Below are 21,278 nucleotides of genomic sequence, written 5' to 3'. Positions count from 1 at the left end.
ACTGATTGATTGTTTGATTGACTGATTGCCTTTTGTGATACTGTCATATGTGACTTTACAAATCCTAGCCTAAACGAGGACTGAAAGACAAGAGATATGAGTTTGAGAACCATCTCTGCCGTTGGCTGTGTGGCTTTTGGAAAGCCCCTTAACTTCTCGCGCCTCAGTTTCCTCATGGATAAAATGGGGATACAATACCCGTTTCCTCTCCCTCTTAGAATATTAGTCCAGGGACTGGGTCCAATCAGTTTATCCTTTATCAATCTCAGCATTTATAGCACAGTGCTTGGTCCATAAATAACAGCGTTAGAAAAATTGCAAGTGCTGAGGAAAGGAAAAATGTACCAAAGTGCAAAGACGTGTTGTAAGGAAAGGTTGGAAATTAATCTGAGAAGTCTTCCTGGAGAGATGGGGTTTTTTTAAGAAGGCTTTGAAATTGAATTCACTGAGTCCAGTTCTCTTCTGTAGTATTAAGGGTATTTATTGTACCCAGTGTGGGCAATGCACTATATTAAGCGCTTGGGAAAGTTCAACAGGAAGCAAAGCTCTTAGTACAGGGCTTTGGGTTCCAATCTCGGATCTTTCTGCTGCGTGACATTGGGCAAGTCACGTCGCTGTTCAGGGCCTCATTTTCCTCATCTGTAAAATGGGGATTCAATACCTGTTCTCCCCTCTAGACTGTGAGCTCATTGTGGGCAGGGAATGGTTCTACCAACTGTTATACTGTACTCTCCCAAGCGCTTAGTACAGTGTCTGCACACGGGAAGCACTCAATAAATACCACTAACTGATTCATTCCTCTAGGCTGTAAACCAACTCTGTTATATTGTACTCCCCCAAGCGCTTAGTACAGTGCTCTGTACACAGGAAGTGCTCAATAAATATGATTGATCGATTGATTGGTTGATTGATTGAAGGATTCTCCCTCTTTAGCCTGTGAGTCCCATGTCAAACAGGAACTGTGCCCAACTCGATTACCTTATGTTTCTCTAAATGTTTAGTAGAGTTATTGGCACTGAGTAAGCACTTAAGAAATACCACTACTATTATTACTGTTATGAGAGTATTTATTATTAACTGATATTAATAATAAAAACTTATTTATTAAGTTATTACTAAAAATCAGTTTTCTCAGCACTTTCGCAATCACAACCTCCCTTGGCGTTTTTGTACACTTTGGCTTGCCTCTTCGGCTATACCAATCAAGCAATAAATCGTATTTATTGAGCTCTTCCTGTGTGCAGAGCACTGTGCTTGGGAAAGTAGAGTATAATAGAGTTGGCAGATATATTCCCCGCCCACAACAAGTTTACAGTCTAGAGGGGCTCACACGGCAGACAAGGGGAGGAGCCTGAATTCGAACCCAGGTCCTTCTGATTCCCAAGCCTGTACTATAACCATTAGGCCACGCTGCTTCCAGTGCTTCGAACAGCGCTCGTCACATAGTAAGTGCTTAACAAATACCATAATCATTATTCTCACTGGAGCAGACAATACTCACTTCGAACCTGTAATGAGCTCAGTGCTGTAGCCTCGGTATCCTTTACCCATGCCCTGCTTCTCGTGGACAGGGCTTCTTGGTATCGATCAATCCATCAATTAATCAATCAATCAATAAATCAATCAATCACTGACCAATAGTGTTTATTGAGTTCCTTTTGAGTGCTAGTCACTGCACCAAATGCTTGGAAGAGTAAACAGAAACAAGACCTAGGGTCAAGTAAACAATGTCATTTATTGAGCACCTACTACATATAGAGGATTGTGCTACTACTAGTACTACTGCTACTAATTATGGTATTTGTTTCGCACTTACTATGTGCCAAGCATTGTTCTAAGCGCTGGGGTAAATACAAGACAATCAGTTTCAACACGGTCCCTGTCCCACATGGTGCTCACAGTCTCAATATCCATTTCATTCATTCATTGCATTCATTCAATGACATTTATTCAGCGCTCACTGTGTGCAGAACACTGGACTAAGCGCTTAGCACAATTCGGCAACAGAGACAATCCCTACCCAACAACAGGCTCACAGTCTAGAAGGGGGAGACAGACAACAAAACAAAGCAAGAAGACAGGCATCAATAACATTGTACAGATGAGGTAACTGAGACACAGAGAAGTGAAGTGACTTGCTGAAGGTCACACAGCAGAGAAGTGGCAGCGTCGGGATTAGAACCCATGACCAATGACTCCCAAGGCCACGCCCGTGCCACTAGGCCATATTAAGCCCTTGGGAGGGTATAATAGAGGTAGAAGACCTGGCCCCCCTTTTCCTCAGCTCCCCCTCCCCTCCCAATCGCCCCACCTCGCTCTCTTTGTTCTACCTCCTCCCCACCCCACAGCAATTGTGTACATATGTACAAATCTATATTTCATTAGTTCTTGTTTAAATGTGTATAGATCTATTGTTATATTTATTTATATTGATACTACTGATACCTGTTTACTTGTTTTGATGTCTGTCTCTCCCCTTCTAGACTGTAAACCCGGTGTGGGCAGGGATTGTATCTCTTAATTGCTGAACTGTATTTTCCAAGCGTTTTGTAAAGCGCTCTCACACCGTAGGCACTCAATAAATTCAATTGGATGAATGAATGAATGGTCCTTACCCTCAAGAAGCTTACACTTTAATAGGATGAGCACTTATTGTGTCCAGAGCACTTTACCGTGCACTTGGGAGAGTAGAATAGAGGTAAATGACCTGATCCCAGGCCATACACTCTAGTAGTAGTACAGAGCACTGTACTGAGCATTTGCGAGGGTAGAAAAGAGGTAGAAAACTTGATTCTTGCTTTCAAGGAGCTTTCACGCTATAGGGGATGACAGATATGCAATTACCAGTGTGAAGCAGTGTGCCATATTGGAAAGATTCCGGGCATGAGAATCAGAGAACCCAGGTTCTAATCCCGGCTCTGCAATTTCTCTGCCTTGTGACCTTGGGCAAGTCGCTTCACTTCCTTGGGCCCCAGGTATCTCATATCTACCGCAGCACTTAGAACAGTGCTCGAGCATAGTAAGCGCTTAACAGTGAAGGAATACTGCAATTCATTAATTTACATACAGGTGGAAGAGATGGCTAAAATAGTCATGTATGGAAATGGCAGTGTTCAAAAGGACTACAGGAGAATGTGGGTGCAAACGTGATAAGGTTCTCACATAGAATATCAAATATGCATATTTTCCCATCTTTTGCCATCGGATATGGAAATTATCCCTTTTACTCTTCAGGCTCTCCAGCTGGTGAACAGGAAGTGATTTTGGAGCGCCCCTAGCAGGATGGCTGAGGAAGGGGTACATGAACTGAGGAAGGCGAAGTCTCTGCCCTCAATTGGCTGACAGTCTTGTTGAGGTGAGGTGGGTGAGCTAAGCAGCTTCGCTTAGAGTAAAACGCCCGGGCTTGGGGGGAGTCGCAGGTCGTGGGTTCTAATCCCGGCTTTGCCACTCATCAGCTGCGTGACCTTGGACAAGCCACTTAATTTCTCTGTGCCTCAGCTACTTCACCTGTAAAATGTGAATTATGACTGTGAGCCCTACGTAGGACAATCTGATGACTTTGTATCTACCCGATTCCTTAAAATAGTGCTTGGCACATAGTAAGCACTTACCAAATACAACAATTATAGAGAAGAAAAGTGGCTTAGTGGAAAGAACACAGGTTTGGGAGTCACTCTGGTCACGGGTTCTAATTCCAGCTCTGCCACTTATCAGGTGTGTGAACTTGGGCAAGTGACTTAACATCTCTGTGCCTCAGTTAACCTCATCTCTAAAATGGGGATTAAGACTGTGAGCCCCATGTGGGGCAACCTGATTACCTTCTATCTACCCCAGTGCTTAGAACAGTGCTTGGCAAATAGTAAGAGCTTAATAAATGCCATCATTATTATTATTATAATGGTCAACGTGTATCTCCATTCTCTTCCATGGATTCCAGGGGATTATGGTGGGAAAATATTTAGTTGTCCTTTATGCTCCTCCATGAAGCATCATGGCTTAGTGGACAGTTCACAGGCCTAGATAATAATCACGGCTCTGCCACCCATCTGCAGTGCGGCCCTGGAAAAGTCACTTCACTTCTCTGAGCCTCAGTGACTTTGTCTGTAATATACGGATTTTGACGGTGAGCCCCATGTGGAACAGGGACTGTGTCCAACCCAATTTGTTTGTATACAACCCAACACATAGTTCAGTGCCTAGCACATAGGAAGCGTTTACCAAACACCACAGTTATTAGTATTACGATTCTCTGGGCCTCGGTAACCTCATTCGTGTAATGGGGATTGAGACTATGAGCACCAAGTGGGACAGAGACTTTGTTTGTAGTTAGCACTTAGTACGGTGCCTGGCATGTAGTAAGCACATAAAAACTACCATCATCAATATTATTATTATTACTACTGGAGGGGGCAGTGGAGGAGAGAATCTCGCTCCTTATAGGAGAGAGAAGCAGAGAATCACGATGGCTTAGTAGCTCAGTGCCTTCTTTTCCCCCCGGCCTGGAATGCCCTCCCTCCGCACATCGTCCAAGCTAGTTCTCTTCCTCCCTTCAAAGCCCTACTGAGAGCTCACCTCCTCCAGGAGGCCTTCCCAGACTGAGCCCCCTCCTTCTTCTCCCACTCCTCCCCCTCCCCATCCCCCCGCCTCACCTCCTTCCCCTCCCCACAGCACCAGTACATATGTGTATATGTTTGTACGTGTTTATTACTCTATTTATTTTACTTGTACATATTTATTCTATTCATTTTATTTTGTTAATATATTTTGTTTTGTTGCCTGTCTCCCCCTTCTAGACTGTGAGACCGCTGTTGAGTAGGGACCGTCTCTGTATGTTGCCAACTTGGACTTCCCAAGTGTTTAGTATGGAGCTCTGCACACAGTAGGAGCTCAATAAATACGATTGAATGAATGAATGAATGAATAAATGAATGACTAGAGCCCGGGCTTGGGAGTCAGAAGGATGTGGATTCTGACTCATGCCTGCTGTGTGACCGTAACCAAGTCACTTCACTTCTCTGGGCCTCAGTTCCCTATCTGTAAAATGGGGATTAAGAGTGTGAGCCCCATGGACAGGGACCACGTTCAACCTGATCAACTTGTATCTATCCCTGAATTTAGAACAGCGATCGGCACCCACTAAGCTCTCAACGAGTACCATAATAATGACAATAAACATTACTATTATTGGCGCTTCAGAGAGGAGACCTTCCCAACACCTGCCTGGATCTCTCTGTTGAGGAGGCTGTAGATGATGGGGTTTAGGGTCGGCCTGACCCTTTCCCTGACGAAGGAGTAGGAGGAGGTGTGCCAGATGTGGGTGTAGATGACGGGGGAATAATAGAGGGAGACCACGAAGAGGTGGGAAGAGCAGGTAGAAAGATCTTCCTCCTGCCCTCGACCATTCGGATGCGGAAGATGGTGGCCATGATGAAGCCATAGGAGAGGCAGGTCAGCAGGAATTCCCCCATGGCCAGGGCGATGTCGGCCACGAAGACCCTCACCTCGTTGGCCCAGACGGGCCTCCAGGAAAGGACCAGCAGGGCAGGGATCTCTCAGAAGAAGTGGTCGACAGCGTCCGGCCCATAGAAGGTCAGCCGGAGGAGAAGGAAGCAGATGGCCAGGCAGCGGTCGTAGACCATGGCGGTGAAGAGGACCATCTACGCCCCCAGAGACCAGGTGAAGAAGAAGAGCTGGGCCATGCAGCCGCCATAGTAGATGGTCTTTCGGGGCCCCAGCGTGGTCTCCAGCATCTTGGGAACGATGGAGGAGATTCACACGACATCCGCCAGGGCCAGAGTCAGAAGCAGGACTTACATGGACCTGTGCAGATCCGCTCTGAGAGAGACCGTGACAACGATGAGACCATTGCCCAGAACCGCAACCAGGTATATGCACAGGAAGACGGCGAAGAGGAGGGGCTCCATCTCGGGAGGGTTCGATTGGCCCAGAACGATGAACTCGGACACGGTGCTGTGGTTAATTGGAAATTTGGGGGCACCAGGAGTGGGGTGGTGAAGAGGAGAGCAAGAGCTGGCCATGGAATGAAGTAGGGGAGCTGGCGGGGAGGTAGGTGGGAGAGGTGGTGGGAAAGGGAGAGTAAGTGGTGGATGTGAAAGGGAAAGATGATAGAGAATGACAGAGCTCGGGGGTTGGGGTGGGGGAGGAAGAAGACCGAGCTGGTGGGGAAGGGGAGAAGGAGAGCTGGTGGTCCAGGTCAAATGAAGAGCTGTTGTCTGCTTCTCCGGTCTTCTCCGTCGTCCCCTAGCTCTAGGAACCGTCGCTGGACGATGTTCCCTTGGGAGTAGTGAGAGAAGCTGAGGAAACAATAGAGGTAGTTTATTACTACTATTCTTACTAGTACTACTACAAATAATAATAATGGTATTTGGTAAGTGCTTACTATGTGCCAATCACTGTTCTAAGCACTGGGGTAGGTACAAGGTAATCAGCTTGTCCGATCTGGAGATCACAGTCTTAATCCTCATTTTACAGATGAGGGAACTGAGGCACAGAGAAGTGAAGTGGCTTGCCCAAGGTCACACAGCAGACAAGTGTCAGAGCTGGGTTTAGAACCTGGGACTGTGTTCTATCTATTAGGCCACGCTGTTTCATAGAGGATTATAAGAGACAACTAAATACTTTCCCACCCTAATCCCTTGGAGTCCATGAAAGAGTTTAGAGATACACTCTGGCCATTAAAATAATAATGATGTTATTTGTTAAGCTCTTTCTATGTACAAAACACTGCTTTAACGGAAGGGGTAGATACAAGGTCATTAGTTTGTCCCACGTGGGGCACACAGACGCAATCCCCATTTTGCAGGTGAGGTAGTTGAGGCACAGAGAAATTAAGTGGCTTGCTCAAGGTCACACAGCTGATAGTGGTAGAGCCGGGATTACAACCCACGACATCTGACCCCCCACCAAGCACGGGTTTTTTCCTCTAAGCCATGCTGATTATTTCACCCACCTCACCTCAAAAACACTGTCAGCCCATTGAGGGCAGAGACTTTGCCTTCCTCAGTTCATGTACCGCCTCCTTCTCCTCCTTCTCCTCCTCCTCCTCCTTCCTCTTCTTCCTCTTCTTCCTCTTCTTCTTCTTCTTCTTCTTCTTCTTCTTCTTCTTCTTCTTCTTCTTCTTCTTCTTCTTCTAGAATCCCCTCACCATTGGCTTTAAAGCATGTAGTCAACTCGCCCCACCCTACCTCACCTCATGGGTCTCCTACTGCAGCCCAGCTCGCACAGTCCGTTCTTCTACCTCCAGGCCACTCACTGTGTCCCGATCTTATCTATCTCGCCGCCGAACCCTTTTCCACATCTTCCCCCTCATCTGGAACTCCCTCCCCCTTCAGACCACCACTCTTCCCACCTTCAAAGCCTTACTGAAGGCAAATCTCCTCCAAGAGGCCTTCCCTGATTAAGCCCTCTTTTCCCCACCTCCCTCTCCCTTCTTCACTGTCTAAGCCTTCAGGTCTGTGACCTCTGGACAACCCTTACCACTTACATGCAGACCTATAAATTATGTATTATTATATATTTCTATTCATGTCTGTCTTCCCCTCTAGACTGTAAGCTCGTCGTGGACACCTCTGTTACATTGTACTCTCCCAGGCGCTTAGTACAGTGTTGCACCCACAGTAAGTGCTCAATAAATGCCATTAATGTTGATGATGATATAATAATTATGGTATTTGTTAAGCACTATGTGCTAAGAACTGTACTGAGCACTGGGGAAGATAGAGGATAATCAAGTCTGACAAAGATATGGCCCCAGATTTCCTTTATAATAAGAATAATTGTGGCATTTGTTAAACATTTGTTAAACATTCACTATTTGCTAAGAAGCCTGGGAGTCAGAAGGACTAGGGTTCTAATCCTGTTCCTTCACTTGTCTGCTGTGTGTCCTTGGGCAAATCACTTCACTTCTCTGCACCTCAGTTGCTTCATCTGTAAAATGAGCACCGTGCGGTACATGGATATTGTCCAACCTGGTTACCTCCTATCTACCCCAGAGGTTAGAACAGTGCCTCGCATTCAAAAATACCATTAAAAAATACAAGAAAATCAAGTCAGACTCAGTTCCCGTCCCACATTGGACTCAGAGAGCGGGGCTTTTGTCTACTTTTATCTCCGTTTTACAGGCTAGGAAACTGACACCCAGAGATGTTAAGTGATTTGCCCGAAGTCACACAGAACTACCAAAGTCAAAATTAGAGGCCAGGCTTCGTGAGTTCATGTCTCGTCTTCTTTCCAGTAGGAGACATTTTATTTTAAGCCCTTCAACCTCTCCCCATGTGATCATGATTTCGGCTGCCAAGTATCTGTGAAATGTGAATTAAATATCCCTGATTACCTTGCATGTAACCCAGGATTTAGCATAGTGCTTGGCACATAGTAAATGCTTAACAAACAAATACCTTACAAAAGCCCCCAAATACCTTATTTCCATACCCTTTAGATTGGTGAAAGAACTGAGGCATAGAGAAGTGAAGTGACATGCCGAAGATCACACAACAGATAAGTGGCAGAGCCAGGATTAGGACACAGGTCTTCTGACCCCGAGGCCAGTGATATTATCCATCAGGACACATTGCTTCATCCTTCTGGGACCTGGAATAGAAGAATGAGAGAGAATACTTCCCCTATTACTCTATGATTCTACAATTACTACTCTACAACTTTCCCCAATAGTGTATTTCCCCTATCTCTAATCTATTTTAATGCCTGTCTCCCCTTGAAGATTGCAAACTCCATATGGGCAGTACACATAGCTACCAACTTTCCCACTTACCAACTGCCAACTATTGTACTTTCCCAAGCATTTAGTTCAGTGCTCTGCAAACGATAAGCAGAAGCCGCGTGGTCTAGTGGACAGAGCCTGGGTCTCGGAATTAAACAGATATGAGTTCTGATCCCAGTTCTGCCACTTATCACCTGTGTGACCTGAGGGAAGTCACTTCACATCTCTGGGCATCCGTTCCCTCATTTGTAAAACGGGGATTAAGACTGTGAGCTCCACGTGGGACACGAACTGTGTCCAACAGGATTATCTTGTATCCACCCCAGCGCTTAGTACAGTACTCGGCACTTATAAGGTGCTTAACAAATACAATACAAAACAGAAATAAACCCTCAGTAAATTCAATCAATTGCTTTGGAAGGCTGAGAAGCTTGTGCAGGAGGGACAGAGAGGCAGGTGAGGGAGAGGGATAGAGGCTAGTGAAGGAGAGATGGAGTTTTATATGGAGGACAGGGAGGATAAGCCACTTGTCTTCTGTGGGACCTTGGGAAAGTCACTTAACTTCTCTATGCCTCAGTTACTTTATCTGCAAAATGGAGATTGGGACTGTGAGCCCCACGGGGGATAGGGACTGTGTCCAACCTGATTTGTTTGCATCCACCCCGGCGCTTAGTACTGTGCCTGGAACATAATAAGCACTTAGTAAATGTCGTTATTATTATTATTATTATTATTATTGTTATTATACGGGAAAAAAGGGATAGCAAATGGCAGAGGGCTCATTGTCTAGGACAGTTGTGGAAAGGGCAGGGTGTGGTCAGTGGAGCTAGAAAGGGAATGTTAGAGGTGCTGAACCAAGAATGGATAGGCCTAATTTATCCCTCTGAAATGGCCGCCTTCACCCACCAGCGCAGCCTGGGGAAAACCTAGTGGAGTAGGGAGTCCAGAATCTGGATTCTAGCTCTGGCTCAGCCAGTAGTCTACTGAAGAACTTACTTAGCATTTCCGGACCTCAACTGTAAAATGGGAATGATGAAATGTGTCGTTCCCTAAGTAGCAGATACGTTGGATGCTTCACAGTCTTCACAGTTTGACTGGAGGTCCTCCCCGATCGACAACCTGCTGGTTGGACACGTGGTCCTTATGGGGCGGTCACCTGGGGCAGGACCGCTACCCTGCCTGTGGGGCCAGGGCCTCAGAGATGTCGGCCCCCCAAGAAGCCAGCTCCGAACAGGACATAATGAGGTCCCTCAGCCCAACGTGTGGCCCGTCCCCCAAGAGAAATCGAACATGGAGCGGCAGAAAGCTTGTCCGGAAAAGCCCTGCCTCACCGAGAGCCCATCACGCTCCGGCAAGAGAGGGAAGAGGAGCCGGGACCCTCCACGCCTCCCAGAGACCCTCCTGTGACTGACGTCCAGGAGCTGAGGTGCCGGGTTGGTTGTAGGACAGCAGAGACCAGAACCCGCTCACCCCAGACTGACCAGTGAGTCTGGGCGAGGGAGAACAGGGATGGGAAAGAGGTCACGGGGGACCGGCAGTGACAGAGAACGAGGAAAAGCTCCCCTGTCTCTTAACGTCTCCAGACATAAAACAGTTCTCTCCCTCCGGCGTCTCAATTGCTCTCCATCCTCCAGATCCTCTGGGTGGTTTGCAGGGATGGACAGAGATTTATTAAGTAATTATTATGTGCCATGTACTAGTACTATGTAATAATAATAATAATAATTGCATTTATTAAGCGCTTACAATATGCAAAGCACTGTTCTAAGAGCTGGGGAGGTTACAAGGTGATCAGGTTGTCCCACGTGGGGCTCACAGTGTTAATCTCCATTTTACAGAATGTACTGAGCACTGGGGAAGATGCAAACATATCAGATTGAACAGAATCCCTGTCCTACATGGGGTTCACAGTATTGATCCCCATTTTTCAGATGAGGAGACAGAGGCACAGGGAAGTGAAGTGACTGGCCCAAGATCGCACATCAGACAAGTGGTGGAGCTGGAATTAGAAGCCAGGTCCTTCTGACTCTCAGGTCTTGCTCGATCCACTAGGCTAGGTTTCTTCTCATTGTCTGTGGACAGGCACAGCTTCCTCTGGACCTCCTCTGCCTTCAACGAGCTTCCAAGCTAGTGTAGGAAGCTAGACCTTAAATTAAGTACAGCCAAAGATGGCAGAGTGTAAGGATAATGCACACAAATACTACAGGGCTGGGAGGTGATGAGTGTCGACATCCTGAAGAATTATAGACCCAAGTGCATAGGCAACATGGAAGAGTGGGTTAATCTTGTAGGAAAATGGGGTTGTAGTCTGGAAAGTCTTCCTGGAAGAAGTGAGATTTGGGTAGGGAATTGAAGATGGGGAAAATGATGGCAGTCTGTAGGATAGAAAGTGGAAGGGAGAGCCAGGCCAGAGGGAGGAGGTGGGCTACGGATCTGCCGCGAGACGGATGAGATCGAGGTACAGTGAGTAGGTTGGTGTTTGAGGAGCGCAGTGTGTGGGAAATCAGGGAAGTGAGGTAGGAAGGGGAAAGCTGAATGAATACCTTCAAGCTGATAGTGAGGCCTTTCCGTTTGATGTAGAGGACGATGGACAATTATCGGAGGCTTTTAAGGAGTGGGGAAACCTGGATGGAACATTTTTAGTACATCAATGTGGGCAACAGGGTGAAGTACGGACCTGTCGGAGGGGGGAGACTGGAGGAAGAGAGGTCAGCGAGGAGGCTGTTTCAGTAATCAAGGTAGGATAGGATAAGTGTTTGGATTAACGTGGTAGCAGTTTGGATGGAGAAGAACAGAAGGAGTCTAGGGATTTCATGGAGTTAGAACCGACCCAATTTGGTGACAGGCTGAATAGAAATAAGTAGAGTATAAAGCCAGGTTTACCCGCTTGTGAGATAGGGAGGATGCTGGTGTTTCCTACAGTGATTGATAAGTCTGATGGAGAACAGGGATTGGGTGGGAAGACGAGGAGCTCTATTTTAGACATATTAGACATATTACGTTTGAGGTGTGAATGGGATATCCAAGTACATATGTCCTGAAGGCGACAGTGATTGAAAAGTCTGAGGGAAGACAGGGTTTGGGAGGGAAGATGAGAAGCTCTTTTGAAGACATATTAAATTTGAGACTGGGAGTGGGACATTCAAATAAAGATGCCCTGGAGGAGTACGAAATGAAGAGAAGGAGAGGGATCAAGGGTGGAAATGTAGATTTGGGAATCTATATCTGTACTATGGACATTGGAGGGAGGATGAATGAAGAAGCAAGGAAGAGTGGCTTGGAAGGGAGTGAAAGATTTGTAAATCATCTGTGTAGAGATGGGAGTTGAAGCCACGAAGGCAAGTAGAAGAAAGTGGTTAAAACTTAAGTGTGAGAGATATGGGGAAATATCCCAGCAGAAAGAAATTTAGATATGGTATTGGGGTGACTGTTTATATGGGGCAGCCTGGTTTAAAGTTTGTCTGTCCCGTGTCAGGTACGGACATGACAGAGTGCAGTCTTCTGTCCTGAGTGTCTAATTCCAGATTCAGTTTCATTCTGCCTCCGATCCCACTACTGATTTCTGCAGTTCGGACAGGATGCCTGTATTCCAAGGTCCCGGAACGGTGACCTACCAACTTGGGAGCAAGTGACAGGAGATGATCAGCTGTCCCCCGGTGACACGTTCTAGGGGTGGTTGTTATAAAATGACGATAGGACGACCACATGCTACCCTAAGGGCCCACCATCAGGTATGTACTCCCTCTCTGATCCAGTCTCCTGTCCCAGTAGCCCCACCTCGCACCCTTAGACCCTTTCAAGCCCACCTACTCTCTGGGTCTCGCTCTCCTGCCACCCACCTCCAATCCCTGTCTAAAATCACATCTCCTCCAGGAAGACCGCCCTGGCTAATTTTTTATTTCCCCGGGTTTTAATCCCCAAACTACCACCTCACACTTTATGCCAATCAAACACTTATTTACTCGGAACATCCTGTAGCACACACCCTATTTTTTTAAACCCCACTCTTACACAATAACTTTCCTTCTTCCTCCTATAACAATAATAATAATTGTTGTATTTGTTGAGTGCTTATTATGTGCCCGGCACTGTAAAAAGTGCTGGGGTGAATACAAGCAAATGAGGTTGGACACGGCCCCTGTCCCACATGTGGCTCACTGTCTTCATCCCCGTTTTACCAATGAGGGAGCTGAGGCAAGGAGAAGGAAAGTGACATTTCCAAGACCACACAGCAGACACGTGGCAGAGCCAGGATTAGAACTCATGACCTTCTGACTCCCAAGCCTGTGCTCTATCTATTACGCCATGCTGCTTATCCAATATATCTGTGATATGTTTTAATGTCTGCCTTCTCCACTCGACTGTCAGCTCCTTGAGAGTAAGAATCATGTATACTAAATCTATTGTACTCTCCCAAGCACTTAGTATAGAGGTCTGTGTATAGTAAGTAGCATTATTGATGGGCACTTGGTTCTGAATCCTTTGGGCATTTCATAGCCACTCCAACCCGAGTCCCACAGCATTAATGTCCATATCTGCAATTTATTTATTTATATTAATGCTTGTCTTCCCCTCTAGACTGTAAGCTCATTGTGGGCAGGAATTATATCTGTCAACTCTGCGGTATTGTACTCTCGAAGTGCTTAGTACAGTGTTTCTCGCACAGTAAGCACTCAGTAAATATTATTGATTGACAGACTAATTCCTATAGACTGTAGGTTCACTGTGGGCAGGGAATATGTTTACACTCGGCTGCATTGTTCTCTCCCAAGCATTCTTATCCAGTGCTGTACTTATAGTAAGCCCTCAGTCTAATGGGGGAGACAGACAATAATATGAATGAATAAACTATGGCTGTGGACATAAATGCTGTGGGTCTGAGATTCCACCTCCTTTTCTCCATATGTGATCTCGGAAATCCCTCGGGAATGGTCAATGTCACCAAGGTGAAAAAAATCCTGCGCTGGGATTCTCGGAGGTCCGGAGCTTGTCCACGCTGTGCTTTTTCTCGTGGTCTACCTGGCGGTCCTGACGGGGAATCGCCTCATTGTGGCCGTCACCAACCTCAACCGGCGCCTCAACATCCCCATGTACTACATCTTCAGGAACCTGTATCGACCTCTGCCTAAAATCCATCACCGTGTCCAAATCCATCCACAACTCCCTGACCGACCATAGATCCATTTCCTTCCTGGGTTGTGCCACCCAGTTTTTCTCGGTGGTTCTGTTTGCTGCTTCAGTGCTGTTCATCCTCACGATGATATCCTATGACTGCTACGCTGCCATCTGCCTCCCCCTGTGCTACAAGGTCCTCATGGACCAAGGGGCTTGTGGGAAGATGGCTGCCACCTCATGGCTCGACGGGGGGCTGTTTGCAGTGATGTCATCATCTGGGACGTTCTCCCTACACTTCTGCGCATCCTGCCTAATATGACAATTCTTGTGTGATATCGCCTCCATGGTCTGACTCTCCTGCTCCGAAATACACCTCGTCATCGTTGTGATCGTAGTCACTGGGGCCCTTTTGGGCGTCTTATGCTTTGTCTTCATCGTCATCTGCTACGTGCGCATCTTCCAGGCTGTGCTGAGGTTGCTGGCTGCCGATAATCGGGCCAAAGCCTTCTCCACCTGCCTGCCTCACCTTGCCATCCATCACGACTATGTTTTTCACCACGGATGCTTTCTGTAACTTATATACACCCTCAGACTCCTCTTCAGATCTGGACCTGCTGGTGTCCATGTTCTACACGGTGGTGCCCCCTGCCCTGAGCCCCCTCATCTAAAGCCTGAGGAACTGGGAAATGAAGGTGGCCCTAGGGAGGGTCCTAGGTGAGAGTCCTTTCACCCAGGATAGAAAGTTCCTAATGATGCCTTGATCTTTTAGTTCCTCTCTCTTTGGATTGACTGTGAGCAAGGCTCATCCATCTAGAGAAGCAGCGTTTCCTAGTGGAATGAGTACGGACCTGAGGGTTAGAGCAACTGGGTTATAATCCCGGCTCTGCCACGTGCCCACTATGTGACCTTGACCAAGTCACTTAATTTATCTGGGCTTCAGTTACTCCATCTGTGAAATGGGGGTTAAATACTACTTCCTACTACTTAGACTGGGACAGGGATTGTGTCCAACTCCATTATCTTATTTCTACCCCAGCACTTAGTAAAATCCATGGCACATAGTAAGCTCTTAACAAATGCTATTATTATTATTACCCCCATCTTTGAGGGTGACCTTTTGTGCTTGGTCATTTTTCTTCTCTCATCCCCCAGGCAGAATCAACTGGGCTAAGCGCTTAGTGGTGCTCTGCGCACAGTAAGCGCTCAATAAATATGATTGAATGAATTGTTCAGTCAATGAACTGTATGTATTGAACACTTAATGTGTTCTGAGTACTGTACTAAGCACTTGAGAGAATATTATATAAAAGACACATTCCCTCCCAAAGTGAAATCACAGTCTAGACAGGGAGACATACATTAATTTAAACGAATATATTACTGATATGTACATATGTGATCTGGGACTGGGCGGGTGAAAAAGGGAGCAAATCAGGGTGATGTATAAAGGGGTGGGAGAAAAGGAAATGAGGGCTTAGACAGGGAAGGCCTCTTGGAGGAGATGTGTCTTACACGTACCAGTGCATCATATGTGGAGTTAAAGATATACAGTGAGGGGGAGAATTGAATACCTCAATGGTAACACAGCCTGTCATAACTATGAGGTTTTGAATCAGGTAATGATTCTATGGAAAAGGATCATAATAATAATTATAAGAAGAATAATCGTTTTGGTTAAGTGCTTATTACGTGCCAAGCACTGGTCTAAGTGCTGGGTAGATACAAGTTAACCAGGATGTCCCATGTGGGACTCACAGTCTTCATCCCCATTGTACAGATTAGATAACTGAGGCCCAGAGAAGTTAAGTGGCTTGCCCAAGGCCATACAGCAGACCATTGGCGGAGTAGGGATTAGACCCCACGTCCTCTGACTCCCAAGCCCGTGCTCTTGTCACTAAGCCACGGTCTCCCGACAGCTGATTGGATGTGCATGTCTGACTCCATCCTCGATCTTGGAAGTCAGGTGCAAATAACCCCCAGAGAGAGAGCTGGAAGTCTGTACCTACCTGCACTTGGATATCCTTTAACCAACCAAAATTCTCACGGCAACGAAGAAGTTAATGCTGTGTGACCTTGGACAAGTCACTTCACTTCTCTGCACCTCAGTTTAACTCATCTGTAAAATGGGGATTAAGAGTCTGAACACTGAGTGGGATAAGGACAGTGCCCAACCAGATTCACTTGTATCCATCCCAGCGCTTAGAACAGTGCTTGACACATAGTAAGTACTTAACAAGAACCATAATAATGATAATAACAGTAAATGGGTGCAGGAGGGGCAGAGGGCTCTGGTGGAGAAGAGTGGATGGAGCTGTGGGTAGGAGGGTGGGGAGAAGTGAAGGAGGTGGCAGTTAGAAGGAGCATAGTCTTTGGGCAGGAAGGTTAGCGAGTGGGATCAGGAGTGGGAGGGTTAAAGTGAGGTCTGGGGAAGAGAGATCTGGTACGTGCAAACTATTTTAAAATGGCCGCCCCACAGCTGTGAAATGGATGAAGCCAGTGGGTTACTGACAAAAGTCCAAGATGGACCCCTCATTATCATCTCTGCAGTTATTCTGAAGGTTCGCCCCATTAGGCACACTCCAGTGTGATAGGTCCCATGGGCCCCAGTGGAGTAGTCACGTGGAGCAGGGCCAGTACCCCATCTAAAGTTCCCAATGTCCCCAGAGGTGAAGGACCCTAGGGAAGCCAGGCCCGAACAGGACCTAATGAGGCCCCTCAGCCCAACGTGTGACCCGTCCCCCCATCCTCCCGCAGGAGTGGCAGGGAGATTTTCCGGAAAGGCCCAGCTTCACGGAAAGCCCAACATGCTCCATCCAGGAAGCAAGAAGAGCCAGGACCCCGCACACGTCCCAGAGATCCTCCTGTGGCCGACCTCCGGAAGCTGAGGGGACAGGGGGATTGTTGAAAGACAACAGAGAGCAGAGCCCACTCGCTCCAGTCTGATCAGTGAGTCTGGGCCGGGGAGTACAGGACTGGGTTGGTCTTACAGCGGAGCTGGCGGTGACAGAGAATTAGAATCTCCTCACGTCTCCATACGTAAAACCGATCTCTCCCCCCGGCGTCTCCATGGCTGTCCATCCACTGGATCTACTCGTTGGGTGGTGGGAATGGATGGCGATAGATCGGTGACAAACGTTCTGGGTGGCCAATAGATCATATTTATTGAGCACCGTAGTAAGTGGTTGGGAGAGTAAAATATAAGATTGGCAGACATATTACCTGCTCGTAAGGAGCTTACAGTCTAGAAGGGAAGGGAAACATTAATAGAAATACATAGATTATGGATCTACATATGAGTACTGTGGGATCGAGACAGCGGTGAATAAAGGGAGCAAATTCAAGTTAGGGCAACACGGAAGAGAGGGGGAAAAGAGAAAATCAGGACTTAGTCGGGGAAGGCCTCTTGGAGGAGATGTGACTTTAATAAGACTTTGGAGGTGGGGAGAGTGAATGTCAATTGGATTTGAAGAGGGAGGACATTCCAGGCAAGAGACAGGACGTGGATGAGAGATCGTTGGTGGGAGAGACGAGATGGAGGGACGGTGAATAGGTTGGCATTAGAGGAGCGAAGTGTTCGGGTTGGCTTGTAGTTGGAGAGTAGAGAGGTGAAATAGGAGCAGGCGAGTTGATTGAGAGCTTTAAAGATGATGGTGAGGAGTTTCTGTTTGACGCAGTGGTGGATGGACAACCATTGAAGGTTCTTGAAGAGTTGGGAAACATGGGCAGAGCTGGTAATGTCTGCCACTGAATGGTGTTTACTAAGCACCTACTATCTGAAGAGCACCATGCTCAGCTCTGAGGAAGAGATCAATGGTGGCTACATTAGACACGGTCCTTTGAGAGGGCAATCACTGACATCTACATGAGGGTTAAGCTCACATGGGGTATAAAAGGCTCTCCTACCCCAAATATGCCATGAAACAGGAGGCTCCATCTGGTAAGAAATGATTTATTTGGTTGCACTCAGCACAACTCTCTGCACATAGTAAGTGCTTAAGATATTTGATGGATTGATTGATATTTGTTTCCTTCTGTCTGAAGGTTGAAGGTTAAGAGGGGCAGCTACTCATGGTCACCCAGTCCACACATTTGGCTCGCCTAAAACCAACATACTCACTGTATTCTGGTCTCATCTGTCCCGCTACTGGCCCCTAGCCCATGGCTTTCCACTTGCCCGGAACTCCTTCTCTCTTCATGTAATGGTAATAATAATAATGACTGTATTTGACAGCAATGGTCTAAGTGCTGGGGTAGATCCAAGGTTGTCAGGTTGGACACAGTCCCTGATCCACATGGGGACTCACAGGGATAATCCCTACTTTACAAGGAATCGAGGCACAGAGAAGTGAAGTGACCCAAATCCTGTCCAAGTCCTGACTTTCCTGTCACTGTAGATGGCTCTACTAACCTTCTCGTGTCACAAACCCGCAACCTTGATGTCATCTTTGACTCCGCTCTCATTCACCCCACCACATCCAATCCGTCACCAAAACCTGCTGGGGTCACCATCAAAACATCTCCAAGATCCGCCCTTTCTTCTCCATCCAAACTACTACCTTGTTGGTGCAATCTCTCATCCTATCCCGACTGGACTACTGCATCAGCCTCCTTTCTGATCTCCCATCCTCCTGTCTCTCACTGCTTCAATCTATACTTCGCTCTGCTGCTCGGATTATCTTTCAACATAAGCGCCCTGGGCATTTCATTCCCCACCTCAGAAATCTCCAGTTGTTGTCTATCAATCTTCACGAGAAGTAAAAATTCCTCACCGTCGGCTTCAAAGCTCTCCATCACCTTGACCCGTCTTACCTCATTTCCCTTCTGTCCTTCTGCAGCCCAGCCCGCACACTACGCAACTCTGCCACTAACCTCCTCAGTGGGCCTCGTTCTTGCCTCTCCGGCCGTCGACCTCTGACCCACGTCCTACCTCTGGCCTGGAATGTCTTCCCCCCACACATCCGCTAAACTAGCTCTCTTCCTCCTTTCAAAGCCCTACTGAGATCTCATCTCCTCCAGGGGGCATTTCCAGACTGAGCCTTCACTTTTCTTCTGCTCCTCCTCCCCTCCCCATCTCCCTAGCACCCTCCCTCTGCTCTAGCCCCTTCCTTTCCACTCAGCATTTGTGCATATTTGTACATATTTATTACTCTATTTGATTAATGATGTGTATATATTTATTATTCTATTTATCTATTTTGATGGTATTGATGCCTGCGTACTTGTTTTGTTTTGTTGTCTGTTTCCCCCTTGTAGACTGTGAGCCCATTGTTGGGTAGGGATTTTTTCTATCGTTGAACCGTACTTTTAAAGAGCTTAGTACAGTGCTCTGCACACAGTAGGAACTCAATGAATACGATTGAATGAATGAATGAATAAATGATGTGATTTGCACACGGTCACACAGCAGGAACGTGGCAGAGGCAGGACTGGAACCCAAGGCCTTCTGACTCTAAAGCTCTTGCTCTTTCCACTAGGCCTCCTTGTATACTCTGGCAGACCATCACTCTCCCAACTTCCAGAGACTTCTTAAAATCACGTCTCCTTTAAGAGGCCCTCCACGACTAAACCCTCGTTTTCCCAATTTCCCTCCTGTCTGCCCTGCCCTTCCACTTGGATTTGCACCCTTTATGCTCCCCACCCTCATTCCCACAGCACCTATGTACCTATTTTAAATTCATTGCAATGTATGTCTCCCCCCTCTAGCCTGTAAGCTCCTTGTGGGCAGCAAATATGTCTGCCAACTCTGCTATATTACACTCTCCCAATCATTTGGTATAGTGCTGTGCACACAGTAAGTTGTCAATATTTGTAGATATCATTAGATACAATTGATGGATTTAGTTGACTGTTATTGTTGAGGTTCTGAAATAGCTTCCACCTCATTGTTTTTGTAGGTGATCTCAGCAAACCTTGGGAAATGGTCAACTGCATGGTCGTGAGGGAATTCCTCTTGCTGGGAATCTCGGAGGTCCGGGAACTGCAGCTGGTCTAGGCCGCACTATTCCTCCTGGTCTACCTGGCAGCCCTGACTGGGAATCTCCTCATTGTCGCCGTCACGGCACTCGACAGGCGCCTCCATTCATTGATTCATTCAATCGTATTTATTGAGCACTTACTGTGTGCAGAGCAGTGCACTAAGCGCTTGGGAAGTACAAGATGGCAACATATAGAGACGGTTCCTACCCAACAGTGGGCTCACAGTCAAGAAGGGGGAGACAGAGAACAAAACAAAACATATTAACAGAAGAAAATAAATGGACCATCGTCTTTCCACTAGGCTGTGCTTCTTCTCCAATTATGTAAAATAATGTTGGTACAATCCTTGCAGATGTTTGCAAATGTAATAGATTTATAGGAGACAGGAATGGTTTCAGTGTCATCCTGAACCAAGGCCTGTAGTTGGAGGAGATGAACAATCTGATTAGCTTCTATCTACTCTAGTGCTTAGTACACTGTCTGGTATATAGTGAGCATGTGAAATTACCATATAAAACCCCAGATTCCCTCCAACCCAAAGATTTTCTCCTCTCCCGTGCACTTTTCTCTGGAATATTATTCTCATCCCTATATTTTCTGAATATCCTTAGACAGTCAACGTCAATTCCCAGAAAATGACCAATGTCACCATGAAGACTGAATTCGTGGTCCTGGGATTCTCGGAGATCCGAGAGCTGCAGCTGGTCCCTGCAGCGCTGTTCCTCCTGGTCTACCCTGGCAGCCGTGACGGGGAATCTCTTCATCATCGCCATCACCACCTTCGACCTGCGCCTCCACACAACTATGTATTTCTTTCTCAGGTACCTGTCCCTCATCTACCACTGTTACATCTCCGTCACCGTCCCCAACTCCATCCACAACGTCCTGACAAACAAGAGATCCATCCCCCTAGTGGGCTGTGCCATCAAGGTCTTCTCTGTGGCATCGTCTGCCAGCTCAGAGCTGTCCATCCTCACGGTGATGTCCTACAACTGCTACGCTGCCATCTACCTCCCGCTGAGCTACGTGGTCTTCATGGCTTGAGGGGCCTGTGGGAAGAAAGGTGCCGCCTCCTGCCTAAGCGGGGACCTGTTTGAATCACTGTGTTAAGCGGGGACGTTCTCCCTATCTTTCTGCGAGTCCAACGCCGTCTCCCAATTCTTCCGTGATGTCCCCACTCTGCGGAAGATCACCTGCTTCGAGAAGCACATCGCCATCATCATCATCAATCATATTTATTGAGCGCTCACTGTGTGCAGAGCACTGTACCAAGCGCTTGGGAAGTACAAATTGGGAACATATAGAGACAGTCCCTACTCAACAGTGGGCTCACAGTCTAAAAGGGGGAGACAGAGAACAAAACCAAACATACTAACAAAATAAAATAAATAGAATAGATATTCCAAGTAAAATAAATAAATAAATAAATAGAGAAATAAATATGTAC

The sequence above is a fragment of the Tachyglossus aculeatus genome (genome assembly GCF_015852505.1).
Source record: "Tachyglossus aculeatus isolate mTacAcu1 chromosome 12 unlocalized genomic scaffold, mTacAcu1.pri SUPER_6_unloc_3, whole genome shotgun sequence".
Classification (NCBI taxonomy): domain Eukaryota; kingdom Metazoa; phylum Chordata; class Mammalia; order Monotremata; family Tachyglossidae; genus Tachyglossus; species Tachyglossus aculeatus.
Note: the sequence above shows the minus strand (reverse complement) of the source record.